At 43.9% G+C, this 12592-nt stretch overlaps 1 protein-coding gene across 3 annotated transcripts in view; it reads left to right on the forward strand.

Annotated features, from left to right (window-relative positions):
* Positions 1 to 7609: 7609 nt before the first annotated feature.
* The window catches only part of LOC124114804, a 112592-nt gene continuing 107609 nt past the window's right edge, over positions 7610 to 12592 (forward strand). For 2 of the 3 annotated variants that reach the window (XM_046475566.2, XM_046475576.2), the window contains exon 1: positions 7614 to 7744. The gene's annotated coding sequence lies outside the window, so the exon portion shown is untranslated. Of the gene's footprint in view, positions 7745 to 12592 lie in introns of all 3 variants that reach the window. The other variant, XM_046475567.2, reaches the window with a different exon arrangement.

The raw sequence follows: 12592 nt of genomic DNA on the forward strand, positions 1-12592 counted from the left end.
TTCAACCATATGAAAAGTCAGAAAGAATGTGATCATTGTCAGAAAGGAATGCGAACATTAGTGACTGAGCTGTATAGAGTTTTTGTCATTAAATAATATATCACGTGACTAACCACGGGTCCGGGTCGTCCTGTGGGTACCCGGGTCCTACTCAGTACCCACCCGACCCGGGTACCCGAGTTACCCGTCCCAGCACTTGTTCGGGTCCTCTGTCAAGGCCCCGGGACCCGACCAGGGGAGATAATTCACTGCTGCTTGGCACGGAAACGGTACATTCGTTACCACTCGGGTGTTTCCGTACACTACAATTCGGCTTGTCCCGGAATGAGATGCGTTTGTCACGAATGGGAAATGGTACATCATCTTGGCTCTACAGCATTTGACTCAGGTGATGCTAAGACAAAAAGACAAGGGGCATAATAATTATATGTCAGGGTCGGGTTTTAAGACACGGGTACTGGAGTTCACTTTGTCTACCTAATATTTAAGAAACACTGGTGGCTCTTTGCACAATCCTAGGCACAGCTGCAAATGGTTGCCACCTTTTGTGCAAGGATCCCCACTCGTGGCTTCGAATCCCAGATAATGGAAGGTGTCTTTATTTAAGTGTCATCCTCGATTACAGAATGGAGATACAATACCTTGGATAATCGAGGATGTCCTCCATTTTGTGGATTTCCGTCAACATTCCGTGGCAAAATATCCCCAAATCCCATGCCTTATGTAAGCACCGACACAAATGGGGATCGGATGGACAGTGTTTGACACATCTCTTTTGTTGCCATGGTTCCCACCGGCTTGGACCGTTACTTCTGCTGTCAACCATCTGCGCCGTGATAGAATTGTCTACTGTTGCTGATGGCGACGTAAACCACCATTAACTCACATACAGGTGATTTGTCCAAGTCAAACGTCTAAGAACAGACAACAATAGATATTCATAGGACACGCACTGCCACGTGAAATACAGTCTACATGTTCAGTTTAACTGATAAAGTGTCATAAAACGGTTTTCTTGTCATGGGTAGGGTTGATATTAATTATATCTGCATTCATCAACATTCATTTGACATATATTTCGTGGGAAACAGAAAAGCAGATTTCACGGACAAGTCATGGAATCTGTCAATGTCTGGCTTGTATTTGTGGTTTTTTTTGGGGGGGTTGTTCAAGGGATGCGGCATTTTTAAAAGGGAGGCGTCCAAAAATCTTCGGTGTGAGTGAGTGAGTGAGTGAGTTGGGTTCAACGCCGCTTTTAACAGTATTCCAGTTATATCGCGGCGTGTCAGCTTAATTTGGGAGGAAAGCCCGAAGTGACGCAGGTCTTAGACGTTTACCACTTCGGTGAAACCCACGAGCACGGGTATGGTGCTGACAAACCTAGAAACATAATCGGGGCGAACCGGGATTAGAATCCACAATCATAGGTTTCTGGCGTGCACAATTTTAAGGGACGCAACTCTGCACAGCGAATCGTGGCGCCTTAGACGACTGGGCCACCCGTGCCCCCCACCTTCGGTGTGTGTATGGGGGTGGGGGAGTGGGGGGTGGTTTGAAGACTTGAAGCTGGTGAATCACAAGCATCGGTGACAAGGCATTTCAGAGTTGCGCATGACACAATTGGCGGACTTTGGATATCGGCAACATGGCACCGCTAGAGGTCGTTCAAGATACATTAGGGAGACCCCCACATCACCATAGCAGCCCTGGCTCGCTACATCTGAGTTCTTCTCGATCACTCGAGCACCTTGATATAATACATGACAAGATGTGGTACTTGCTGTTACCCTGCCTGGATTCAGTCTACTGTGTCTGAGTGTGTATTCGTGTTACACTGCGGCATGGTATCTCAGTGGGTGAGGGGCGGTCGGGTAGCCTAGTGGTTAAAGCGTTCGCTCGTCACGCCGAAGACCCGGGTTCGATTCCTGACATGGGTACATGTGTGAAGCCCATTACTGGTAATCCCGCCGTGATATTGCTAGAATATTGCTAAAAGCAGCGTAAAACCATACTCACTCACTCACTTAGTGGGTGAGCAGTATAAAACCGACATTAGTCCGTTCTAGTCCAAACAGCCACACAAACACACACAAACACACACACACATAAACACACACACACACACACACACACACACACACACACACACACACACACACACACACACACACACACACACACGCACGCACTCCATTTCATTTTACCTGTTACCAAACGCAACCAGTGTTTTAAATACCACTCAGGAGGTTTGTGTAGAAGCTGCAGTGACCTTACAATAGCACGTTAAATTATGCCTCGCTGTAGGATTAAGCAGCGCGTGGAATGAGCGCTCCATGACAACCATTATAGCCTGGGCCTATTCCAGCATGTATTCCATTTACACCGGTCGAGGTGGAATCCCGTTAGCTGTACGTCTTCTAGGCAGTAATAATGCGGACAATTACACACAGGGAAGTATATCTATGTCAGCGAAACCGGAAATTATCTAGAACAAATCTGGTATCGTGTTATATTGTGTTCCTGCTTGGGTATCTGATAGCCGTCCTTCTGCACAAACTCCAGACAGAGAAGTCATTCCTCACCACTCGCCCCTTTCCGTAACCTGCAAATTGGCCCGGGAACATCTTCCCGAAGCAAGGGAGTTAACTGACAATAAAAGTCCAGTTTCCAGCCTTGCCGAACTACACTCGAATGTCCAGGCTCGGTCGTTGCTGCACCAGAGGCTATTACGAGTTACATGTATGTCCCTTCTATGTCCCTCCTATTGACCAATCAGATTGCATTACTCATATCACTTGCATTTGCTGCATACAAAATGGCGGCAACCAGTCAAGACCGGATGTTGAGTTCGTGAGGCTATTTTCATTTGACTATGCATAGACTCGTTAGTCCAGCCAAAATGTAACTACGGAATTTCAGCCTAGTTCGGCAAGGTTGGAAACTGGACTTTCATGGTCAGTTCACTCCCTTGCCTCGAGAAGATGGTCCGGGAATAGCACACGAATGTAATACAGTGAGACCTTCGGCGTGCTCACGAGATGTTCAATACGTAGATTGAAATCAAGGAATTATTTTATTTTCGTGTATGAACATTCGTTTGTGTTCATGTCGTTCTCGTAAATTTAGATCATGTCACGGTGTTACTTGATGTTGGAGAAAAAACCGAAGTGGTGCAGGTCTTAAAAGTTTATCCTTTTTGTGAAACCCACGACCACGGGTATGGTGCTGACAAACCCAGAAACATATTCAGGGCGAATCTGGGATTCGAACCAAGGATCATAGTTTTCTGGCACGGTTAAAAGACGCAACTCTGCACAGCCAATTGCCGCGCATTACAAGATTGGCCCAATCGTTACCCCTATTGATGACCGACTTGGTAACAGCTGAACATATAGATCTTTTAGAAACAAGTATGATATAGTATATTTTTTCATCGTTTGAAGTGGTGTTCACGACGAAGAATCTCAAGCAGATAATGCTTATTGATTGAAAAGGAGATAGGGTGACGTTAAACCTGCGTCCTCGGAGTAAGATACGTCTTCCCAGGACTTTGTTGGTTGGAGAGCGTGTCTGGGACGAACTGCTTTTGTTTGTTTGTTTGTTGAGATGGCGGCCTGTCATTATCAGGCCCTGTAGCATACAATATAGTGATTGATATTGTGAGCACTGTTCCACGCAGTCGGGGTAGGATATATATATAGCATGTGATTTTCAAGAGTACAGTTATACCGTTACGCTGGCTGTATATATATATATATATATATATATATATATATATATATATATATATATAGCGTAAAGGCATAACTGTACTCTTGAAAATCCCATGCGTGAAACCGGTTGAGTAAATTATACAGCTCATCTTTGGACTTTTGTATTTTATCTATATATATATACCATCAACCAGGCCACAGAACCTGACCCCCGGATCAGTTCAGTCACCCCTTACATCAGCATAGGTTGACGGCCAGTCTCTCACCCTGATCCCCGCTGGGTTAGGGGTCGCTCTATAGAGGCATCGACTTGTAGTCACAACATACCATAACCCGCCTCCGTGGTCTAGTGGATGGAGCGTTGGTCCGGAGAGCGGGAGGTCGGTGGTTCGATGCCCTGGCCACGTCATACCAAAAGACGTTAAAGATGGTACTTGTTGTTTAGCCCTGTTCGTCCTGGTTGTTTCTAGGTCTGTCAGCACCATACCCGTGTTCATGAGTTTCACATAAGTCGTAAACGTATGAGACCTGTTTCACCCTCACCAAAGATGTTTGATCAAGGATGTTTGATCAAGGCTGCAACATTCAAGGATTTAGTAAAGCTTTCAAACAGCTTATTGGAAGACATGTGAAGAACATTTCCAAAAGTTATTTTCGATGCAATTTTCGATTTTGATTTGTACCATGTGTTCGCGGTTTTGTTAGGTGAAGAACTGACTTGCCTTTGCATGTGTTTGTGGTTGGTGCCACCGGTGACACGCCGTGATATAACTGGAATACTGTTAAAGGCGGCGTTAAATCATCTCAATCACTCGTCACTGTAAGAAAGAGCCAATGATTCACATTTTAAAAAAAATATTCTTTTAACATCGATGTCATTTATTTCCCATTAGGAGCCACGATTTTACACCAGACCCTACAGGAGCACGTGACTGGTCTAACGGGTCGTAATCTGTGCAGGCTCAGCAATCTTACAGCACATCAAGAATATAGTGAACATTTTGTTTTTAATTGTTAAAAGATTTTAATTTCTGAAAAAATCCCAGTAATATTTCAACTTGTGTTTGTATGGTTATCGGGCAATAGATTAACCTGCTGCCTTGATAATGTGATCAGTAACGTCCCCTAACACGCACTGAGACAATGCTGCGTCAACGTGGTGGTGTGGGGTGAAATGGGGTTTAACGTCGCGTCCAAGATTATTGCACTTATATAGCGACGTGCATGCACGCGTGTATGTGTGTGGCTGCTTGTACTATAGTCCGGACTGATGTCGATTTATAGTGAGTGAGTTAGTGAGTGAGGTTGTACGCCGCTTTTAGCAACTTTCGAGCAATATCACGGCGGGGCACACCAGAAATGGGCTTCACATATTGTACCCATGTCGGGAATCGAACCCGGGTCTTCGGCGCGACGAGCGAACACTTTACCACTAGGCTACCCGACCGCCCCTTGATTTTTAGTGCTAGTCCACTGAGATATCATGCCGCGGTTTAACATGAATACACCACTCAGACACAGTATACTGACTCCGACATTGTTATTTATTGATCTGCTACTGACTTGTTTCAAACGCGTAGGGGCTGCCAATGTGTCCAAGCATTGTTTCCATAAACCGCTGCATTGTCATGAATTATGCAATGGCTTGGGTGACGATCCGTGACGCCGGGCGCGATGGCATACATGGTTGTATGAAATGAAAGAGGTGAGGTGAGGGGAAATGCACGGGGTTTAACGTTGCGTCCAAGATTATTGCACTTATATATAGCGAGTTACGGGATCGGGTGGTCAGGCTCGCTGACTTGGTTGATACATGTCATCGATCCCAATTGCTTAGATCGATGCTCACGATGTCAATCACTGGAATGTCTGGTCCAGACTCGATTAATTTACAGACCGCCGTCATATAGCTGGAATATTGCTGAGTGCGGCGTTAAACAACAAACAAACAAACAAATATATATATAGCGATGTGCGTGCACGTGTGTGTGTGTCTGCTTGTACTAATCGGGACTAATGCAGATTATATAGTGCTAGCTCGCTGAGATACCATGCCACAGTTTAGCATGATCACCCTACTCAGACACAGTATACTGAATCGACCAGACCTTGTTTAAGCCCTGAAATCCCGGGCGCCAGGCAGGGCGCAAATACATTTTTTATTATCGCCTTTTGGTATGACGCGGCCGGGAATCGAACCCGAGACCTTCCGCTCTCCGGCCGGACGCTATACCACGGAGGCGGTACAGTGAAATGATAGAGAATACTCTCTCTCTCTCTCTCTCTCTCTCTCTCTCTCTCTCTCTCTCTCTCCCTCTCTCTCTCTCTCTCTCTCTCTCTCTCTCTCATTATGATGTAATGGTTTAATCTGTTAGAGAATATATCGTACATCTGAATATCTCATGATCTTATGATCTTCAAAGCGTACACATGTCCGTGCGTGATGTTTGTATATAAATACGCGTGATGAGGCGGGACACACCTCACATCAGACAAGTCTCAACATCCGTATCCGGGGCGTGACGCGGGATCTACTCAAGGGGCTTGTGTGTCTTCGTGTGTAATGGAAACAAATCTCCCCCAAATCCTCGTTCTTAATACGAACACGTGGCTACACCAAATGTATTTTTTTTAAACAATAATGTACCAACGAAGCTTAAGTCACATGCCAACTGGGAGACAGGGCTTATCAGAAGCTCTCGTAAAATCCTCCTCCCACGTCATGATTCCACAAATATGTACGCACTTACCTCTCGTTTTCAACGAAAACCGGATTGTCGTAGTTTCCAAAATAGACATTTTATCAGTTTCGAAACGATTCCAACAATGTAAGGAACTACCCACTGCGTCTTTCTAATACATCAACCGACAGAGGTAATACTTTCCTCAGTGAATATCTATTTCTGAGAGACGCATTTGTTAGCGTGTGGATTTGAAGTAAGTAGCGGACATTTGACATTTCTAATATTAACATTCATGATTGATATATTTTAGAAATGTCGTGAAAAACACACACTTTTGTATGGGTAAATTGTTTCGTTACCGTATCGTCTAAATGAATCCAACCGTCATTTAAAAATAGTATATATTCTACGTTTTCTTTATCCAGCTTTATCAATGTCCCAGTCGTCTAAGGCGCCGCAATTCGCTGTGCAGAGTTGCGTCCCTTGGGCACGCTAGAAACCTATGATTGTGGGTTCGAATTCCGGTTCGCCCCGATTATGTTTCTAGGTTTGTCAGCACCATACCCGTGCTCGTGGGTTTCACCGAAGTGGTAAACGTCTGAGACCTGCATCACTTCGGGCTTTCCTCCCACATTAAGCTGACATGCCGTGTTATAACTGGAATACTGTTAAAAGCGGCGTAAAACCCAACTCACACACTCACTCACTCCACTCATGGAAGAACTAACATCAAATATCATGGCAAAGAACACATTTTGTTTCAAACAGTTATTACATTAAGCTGACACGCCGCGATATAAGTGGAATACTGTTAAAAGCGGCGTTAAACACAACTCACTCACTATTTTTTTACCATTGTCCTAGCTTTATCAATATGCACTTTAAGATTGAACTTCTATTTCTGCGAAGTGAGGGTCCGTTGTCCTAAAAACACTTCTGAGAAAATTTACCACTCCTGTAAACTTATCAATAACTATATCTATTCACTTAAACGCTTGTGATTTAAAAGACAAAACAACACACTCATATTTCGTGGAAACTGGCAATAAATTGGTCGCTGAACTATGTAAACAGCTTGGTAATATATAAATGTAGATAAAATGAAAGTAGTTTGGATGACGTAGTGTAAGCCATGACTAATCATTATTACGGAATCACAATGGTTTACCAACTATCGCTTTGCTCGCAGTCAAAGGGAGGTAACTCTGGTGGGCTCCCGCGTGTCCACTGCGCGGCGCTGTGACAGATTGTCAAGCCAGGTGATACAACTGTATGTGAAAGCCACAGGCATTGATTCGAGAAGTACGCTACCTGTCAATATATAGCAAGACGCGTCTGTTCATCTAGGTAAGTGGGTCGAATAATTTACACACTGTTTCATTCATATATTGTTTGCATTATTAACCTGGATATCTGTTAATCCCTGGAGGGAGTTGAAAAGGTGAAGTGTCATTTTCCATGAAATAGTTACAAATACCAACATATCATGTAATTATCTTGATTAATTTATAAACCTTGTAAAAAAAAGATCGTTCCTATCGAGGGATCAGCTATAAATAAATAACTGAAGAGTGCATGGTATTTCATTTTGCAGCAAACATAAAGCCATTAAACTAGGCAATTGCATGGACAGATACAATAGAACTATAGTTCATATCTGTATTAATATCTGTTTGGTGTTTTATTAATTCTACTTTTGAATTCATTTAAAAAAAAATATACCCTGGAATGAAAATTTGAAGATACAATATCACATAGCAGGATATCCGAAGGAAAAAAATCCATACAATATATGAACTGCCTCTGTGGTCTTATGGTAGAGCGTCCGCCCGGAGAGCAGGTCCGGGGTTCGATCCCCGACCGCGTCATACCAAAAGACGATAAAAGATGGTACTTGTTGTTACCCTGCCTGGCGCTCGGGAATTTAGGGGCTAAAACAAGTACTGGTCGGCTTGGAGTCAGTATACTGTGTCTGAGTGGGGTATTCATGTTAAACTGCGGCATGGTATCTCAGGGAGCTAGCACTATAAATCGTCATCAGTCCGGACTAGTACAAGCAGCCACACACACGTACATGCACGTCACAATATAAGTGCAATAATCTTGGACGCGACGTTAAACCCCATTTCACCTCACCATACAATGTATCCATGAAAAATTATCATCACTCAGTCCCCGTTGTATGTCACGATTCTGTGGTTGTGGAATATTTTGGAGGAATGCACACCCGGTGCAGAAATGTAGAAAATCACATTTTGTTAAGAACTTGTGCAGGATCTTGCTTTTATCCGCTGCAGAATTTGGCAAATTTTCTGGCAAATTTTAACATGTGACGCGAAGCCTGGTTTTAAACATGTAAACAGATATATATATATTTCAATTTGAAGTGAAGTTTGTATTATTGTTTACTGAAAGTGTATGTCTATGTTTACACTAGTGTTTTCCAGATTCACCTCAATAAGCTATTCCAGCAGTGGATAAGTTCATCATGAAAATGTCTGCCACAAGACAAACTGCGAAATTCACGAAACTTAGCTTGAAAGTTTGTAAAATGTTTGCAGAATTATCAAAATTTGGTTGCAGAATTTACAAAAATTGACAGGAAATTAGTGGCCAACACTGACAATTTTCTTATACTCAAAACATGTGACATGCTTGTCACCATCTTGTGAAATACCCACACGTTGACTGGAGGGGTCTGTGTGAACATCATGGATTCCTACTGTTATGAGTGTCCAGCAATTTCACTGCAGGGGACATCAGAATAGTGTTATGACATAGCTTGATTGTCTCACCTAACCATCTTTGCAGTTTGAGTTCTTGCTTGGAACTAGTGGGGATCACAAGATAAATGTAATTGTCCCACAAAGTGGGTGACTGAAATAAGTCTCAGTAACCTCGGAACTCATAACCTTAAACTTCAAGTTTCAGTAGTGGCTTGCTATTGAGCTGAATGTCAGTGTCACCCCTCGACTGTCATTCTCTTGGTGTACAAGTCCATTTGGCTCGTGAATGTACACTGAGGTATTGACACATCGATCTCATTAAAACCAGATCTTGCACTCCTATACAAGATACCCCTGTGCAAGGTCAGAGGCCAATCCCATTGAAGGTCATGGCAGGTGAACCCTGAGCAGACTTTGAGCTCCCAATCAGATTGAAGGATGCGTTCAGATGTCAGCTTTCTAAAACAATCAGCGACATTTCTTAGCAAAAGAAGACTGGCACAGAAGACAAATATTCCCCCCATAGTACACCCTTTGGATGGAGATGCCATGGCGCTCAGGAACTGCAGGATGTATAAAATACTGACACAAAATGATAGGGCACTTCGTTTATTGCATTCCAAACTCACCGATTATATTTGTTCCCGAGACACATAAGTCACATATGCTTGTCTGAGCGCTTCTCGCATTTGTACTGATTTGATAAGCCTCGACACTGATTGTTTAAGTGGAAAGTTCGCCTGGCGTGACCTATGGATGTGTCGTCAGATCATCACTCAGAGAAGTATTGTATTGGATTAAAAGGTCTGATTTGAATGAGATTGTTGAAACATGTAGGGCTATAAGATCGATAATCAGAATTGTCAATGGGAAGAACTATTAACAATTATCAATATGAAATTATTAATAACTTACATAAATTGTAGTGATGAAATAAAGTCTAGATTTACCAAAACAGAAGGAAAGCAACTGTTTTTGCTATATCTAAAATGTCCACAAAGTAATCTATGCATAAATGTGTCACTGCTTACCAGTGGCATGAAATATGTTGATTTCTTTCGGGACTTTCAGCTATACGGCAGCGGTCTGTAAATAATCGAGTCTAGACCAGACAATCAAGTGATTGACATCATGAGCATGCATCAACCAAGACAGCGAGCCTGACCACCCGATCCTGTTAGTTGCTTAAGAATGATAATAAGACACTTTTGTGATATGCTGTCAGGGTCTTAAATTGTTTTTCTATGACATTTAAGGCCATTAATTTGACTGATAGATCATAATCTTCTACAAAAATTGTGTAATTTGGGTAATGTGTCCAAGAAGAACATATAGTATAATGTACGAATGTTACAACCAATTGTCTCTGGCTAAGTCATGTGTTGTACAGAGATGATCAGTGTTTAGTATGGCGTTGGATTGTGGATGTAACAAGTATTGCATGTGTTGAGAATCACTAAGAAATCAATTAATCATCACCCTGGCAGGCAGCGGTCATGGCTGACTAATGATTGATCGTTCAATAACTCGGTCTGATAGTTAGTCAGCTTGAATGCAGCCAGACTAAACTGGTTTGTTTGATATGCAACCAACCGAGACAAGTCCCAAGTAGATCCTTCAAACACCTACCTACCCATCCAAACAACCATCCACCCACCCACCTACACATCTACTCTAACAACCACCCACCCACACATCTACTCTAACAACCACCCACCCACACATCTACTCTAACAACCATCCACCCACCCACCCATCTACACATCTACTTTAACAACCATCCACCCACACATCTACACATCTACTCTAACAACCACCCACCCACCTTCCCACCCATGTACCCCTCACCCAACCAACCACCATCCATATACCCTTCCCCCCCCCACCCATCAACTTTATATTTTCTAACCATCCACTAACCTTCCATCCCATCTACCTCCCACCGAAAGAACCACCTACCCATCTACTCAACCACCCACTCAACCACACACCCAACAACCTATTGATTTACCCTCCAAACCAACCTACCTGTCCAACCACCCACCCATCTCCTATCTACCCACCCAACCATCCACCTACACATCTACCCACTCATCCACCTATCTACCCCACCCACCAATCTACACTCACCCCAAGTCTCCATATATCCACCCACCCACCAATCTACACTCCCTCACCCCTCACCTCTCCATATACCCAAATCGACACTACCCAACCCCCCACCTCTCCATATAAACCAATCTACACTCCCCCACCCCCACCTCTCCATGTACCCACCCTGGAATACCAAGTAGGGTATGGGCAGACTTCCACTGATGGAAGAACTAACATCAAATATCATGGCAAAGAACACATTTTGTTCCAAACAGTTATTACAAAGGCTCTCTCATCAATATATACTCTTCAAAAAAAGAAACTTGACACTGACTTTCAAAATGTAATATAATGCGATTGTTTCAAAATAGGACACAGACACCATAATTGAAACACTGTTTGAAGATCAATGTACACAATGTTCAAAACATTAATCGTGTCACCTAGAGAGACACACGTACACGATACAGTTAATGTCACAGGGGTACAGAAAATGTCAGTATCGGTTGTGCCCACCACGTGCATCAATCACCGCTTGACACCGACGACACTGCGAACGCGTCGATCCAACTCGTCCCACAGATGCTCAATCAGGGACAAATCTGGTGACCGGGCTGGCCAAGGTAATGTCTCGATGTTGTTGTGCTGTTAGAAGTCCTGACAAGCATGTGCAATATGCGGTTGAGCGTTGTCCTGCTGGATCTGTCCGCCATGAACGTTGACGTGAGGAAGAACGTAAGGCTGTAGGATCAAGTCTCTGTAATGCACACCTGTCAATGCACCTGCCACATGCACGAGAGGTGTCCGACCACCGTGATGAATTCCGGCCCATACCATGATACTCCCGCCGCCAAATGGGACAACCTGCTGCACACAGTTGTTCACCCCGATGTCTGTAGACACGTGCGCGCCCATCAGCACGTGTGAGTAGGAAACAGGACTCGTCAGTAAACAGTACATTTCTCCACCTTGCACATGCCCATCTAACCCTCTGTTGGCACCAAAGCAGACGGTCCGCCAGATGACTCGGGGTCAACACATGACGTCGAACAGGTCTTCCAGCCTCCCTCAGTCTGTTGCGTACCGTTTGATCTGATATTCTGCGTACCCCAGGGATCTGTGTGGTTGTAGACGTGGCTGTGGTAGTGCGGTCTCGGAGGTGTCGCAGCCGGATGTATCGATCTTGTGCTTGGGTTGTCACCCTTGGTCTTCCTGACCTTGGTCTGTCGTCAACTCTGTTGGTGTTGCTGTATCGGGTCCACAGTGCGGAGATTGTCTGTCTGGATACGCCAAAGTGCCTGGCCACTCTTTGGCGTTGTTACGTTCAGCTGCATTCAGTCTTGGCATTCTATAAGGACTGTATGAACAGCCGTTG

Source organism: Haliotis rufescens, unplaced genomic scaffold (genome assembly GCF_023055435.1).
Source record: "Haliotis rufescens isolate VD_foot unplaced genomic scaffold, xgHalRufe1.0.p SCAF_2, whole genome shotgun sequence".
In the NCBI taxonomy this organism is placed as follows: domain Eukaryota; kingdom Metazoa; phylum Mollusca; class Gastropoda; order Lepetellida; family Haliotidae; genus Haliotis; species Haliotis rufescens.